Genomic DNA, 3,575 nt, shown 5'->3' with positions numbered 1-3,575 from the left:
AGGTACCCTGATAACTAACGAGGAGAGGAGGAGAATGAGGAGAAGAAGAAAGATGTTCGTCGCCGTTGTGTTGTTGCAGCTTTCGTCGAGGGGAAGAATCGCATGGGTAAGTAACAGACGTACGGAAACGAATGTACTCTATCAAATGTGGGCTCGTATTTAAGTGAGAGAGGGAGAGGGAGAAAGAGAGAGAGGGATGGACGGAGGGATGGAAGGAGGGGGGGGGGGGGGAGAGAGAGAGAGAGAGAGAGAGAGAGAGAGAGAGAGAGAGAGAGAGAGAGAGAGAGAGAGAGAGAGAGAGAGAGAGAGAGAGAGAGAGAGAGAGAGAGAGAGGGAGAGAGAGAGAGAGAGTGAGAGAGAGAGAGAGAGAGAGAGAGAGAGAGAGAGAGAGAGAGAGAGAGAGAGAGAGAGAGAGAGAGAGAGACAGAGAGAGACAGAGACGGAGATAGAAATATCATCCATACATACATACAAATAGTCCGTCAGCGAAAGAGAACGCGAAAGAACGGAAGAAAAATAAAAAGACGACGTGACAGAAAAAGAAGAGGACAGAAAAGGGAACTACAGCACCCAGAGCAAAGTACAATACCGATGTACAGAAGTGCACACGACGTACCCGAAAGTGAGCCGCCATAACAAAAGGGGAGGGAGGGCAAGGGAAGGGGGGGGGAAGGAAGGGAAAGTGACAGGAAGGAACCGTTGACAATGGCGTCTGCTTCCCAAAAAAAAAAAAAAAAAAAAAAAAAAAAAAAAGCGGGTATTCTTGCTTTAAAGATGTGATTAAGGAACCGACATTACCGCATGAGTGGGGGGCAGGGGGGAGGCCAGGAGGGGGGGATTGAGGGAGGGAGGGAGAAGGAGGGAGGGAGGGAGGGGGGGAGGGGGGAGGGGGGGATTGAGAGAGGGGAGGGAGGGAGGAGGGGAAAGGGGGAAGAGAGAAGGAAGGCAAAAGAGGGGTTAAGAGAAGGGGGGGGAGAGGAAAAGGGGGGAGGGGTGGAAAAACGGAGGAGGAGAGTTTGAAAGGGAGGGAGGGAGGAAAGGGGGGGGGAAAAAAGGAGGATGGAGACCAAAAGGGGGGCCCGGGCCTGAGGAGGTAGGAGGAGGCAGAGAGAAAGAGAGGAGGGAGGGGGGGGAGGGAGGGAGGGAAAGGAGGGGGGAAGGAAGGGAGAGAAGGCCAGGGGAAAAAAAAAGGGGTTTGGGAAGAAGGTCAGAAGGCAATAGGTGAAAGGAAGGCGAGAAGGGAGGGAAAAAAAGGGAAGGGGAAAGGGAAAGGGAATGAGGAGGGGCTAAAGGAGGAAAAGAGGGAGAAGGGAGAAAAGAGGAAGGGAGAGCCAGGGGCAGGACCAGGGGGAGATGGAGAACGTGGACGTGGAAATGAGGAGAGAGGAAGGGAGGATAGAAAGGAGGGAGGAGGTGGGGATAGAAAGGATGGAGGGTGGGAGAAAGGGAGAAAAGAGGAATGGAGGGCGTGGGGGAAGACCGGAGAGAGAGGAAGGGTGAGGGACAGGACCAGGGGGAGAGGGGAGAGCACGGGGGAGGGGTGGGGAGGGCGACGGCGTGGAGTGGCGGACTCGCGCGCCCGCAGTTTGATCCCAATAAGCAGGCATTAGTATTATCCGCCGATAACGTCAGCCGCGACTCGTACTCTGTCGCTTCTTCCTCTACTTTCTCTCTTTTATCTTTGTGTTCTCCTCTCTCTTCTGGCGGCTTCTTACTCTTTCCTTTCTCTTACTCTCTCTCTCTTCATTTCTCCCTCCAAACAGAGTACTCCCCCTGTCCTCCCCCCCGCCCCTTCCCCTCCCTCTCCCCCCCCCCCCCCCCAACACCGCCGGCCGGGGGTCCCAGTGAAATTTCCAGTGAATTTTGGGGCCTTTCCGAGGGATCTTTTATTTCCAAACCCCGCCCCCACCCATGGCGAAGGGCGTTAGCGGCACCCTGCTCCGCGCCGGGGACTTCGGGCTTTCCGGCGGGGGCGCGTAAGGGCGAGGACCCCCCGCCCGTGCCCCGGCGAGGCTTGCGCTCGTCGTGAGGTGGTGATGCAATAGCCTGCCGTGTTATCGTGGGGGTCGCGCTCCCCAGGGAGGGCTGGGGACGACGCCCCCCGCCCCCCTCGACCCCCTCTCGCCCTCTCCCCCTTCCCTCCCTCCGTCCTTCCTGTCCTCCCACCTCTCCTCTTCCTCCTCTTTCACCCCCTTTACCTTGTTATTCTCTTCTTCCTGTTCTTCGTCCTCTTCTTCCTTCCCGACACTTACTTTCTTACCTTCTCTCCCTCTCTCCTTAAACCTGCCCCGTTTTCCCTTCTCCTTCCCTCTCTCTCCCTCTTCCCCACTCTTCCCTCCTCCCTTCCCCTCCCCATCTTTCCTTCACCTTCCCCCTCCCCTTCCCTCACCTTTCCCCCTTTTCCCCTCACCCCCTCTCTCCTTTCCCCCTCCCCTTCTTTCATTCTCCTTCCCCCTCCCCCTCTTTCCTGCCCCTTTCCCCCTCCTCATCGCTTTCAAACCCAAAGCACGCACGCCCACAAAACACGCAACGCCCCCCCCCTTCTTTCCCCCATTTCACGTCTCCCCTCCCCCCTCCCCCGCTCTGAGCTCTTTTAACCCTTTCCTTACCTACGCTTCCTTAAGTTTCTTTCATTTTCCCTATTCTTTTCTTTCACTTATTTCAATTCAATTATTAATTTATCACTTTATTTATTTTCTATTTTTGTCATATTTAAACTTCACTTTCTTATTCTATTTCTTTCTCACTTGTTTACCTCTGTTTCCGTTTTCCTTTTTTTTTTTTTCTCACCATCTTTACTTTTTTCCTCTTCTTCTTAACCATCTGTTTACGTCTGTTCCCTTCGTTTATCACTCTCCTTCTCTCTCTCTCTTCTGAAATTCGAACTTCCTGGCAGAAAAAACTGTAGCGGAAATGATTGCGACCAAGAGAGCGTTCGAGGCAACATAACAACAGCATAAACGGAACTGCAGGAAAATGAGGCCGGCCCAAGAACACCGCCAAATGCAACAACCACAGCAACGACAATAATAATAACAACAGTGGCAACAACAATAATGACGACAATGACAATAAGAACAAGAACAACGATAAAAACAAACAAGCACAACAATAACAACAGCAGTGTTATCTCTTACAACAACAGCAACGATGGTCACAACAAAATCTACAACAGCAGTGACAACAGGGCCGTAATAACAACAACCATAACAGATATCATTTCAGCACAGAGAGAGGAACACAAAATCCTGAGAAGCCACAAAAGCAGTTTACATGATACGAAATATATTTTAAAAATTACTGATAAAAATTGTAATTACAAGCTACAATTCCCAAACACGTACCTGCACGCATACATACACACGTACACACTCGCGTGCACACACACACACACACACACACACACACACACACACACACACACACACACACACACACAATCCACATGCAATTTCACACATGCAAGACAGTAGCCCGAAATATAAACAAATAAAAACATCAATATGAACACCAAATACAAGAAAATAAAATAATGATTAACTAAACCAATAATTTGAGCCGAAAAAAAACTCAGT

The sequence above is a fragment of the Penaeus chinensis genome, chromosome 36 (genome assembly GCF_019202785.1).
Source record: "Penaeus chinensis breed Huanghai No. 1 chromosome 36, ASM1920278v2, whole genome shotgun sequence".
Lineage (NCBI taxonomy): Eukaryota > Metazoa > Arthropoda > Malacostraca > Decapoda > Penaeidae > Penaeus > Penaeus chinensis.
This window is presented reverse-complemented; position numbering follows the sequence as displayed.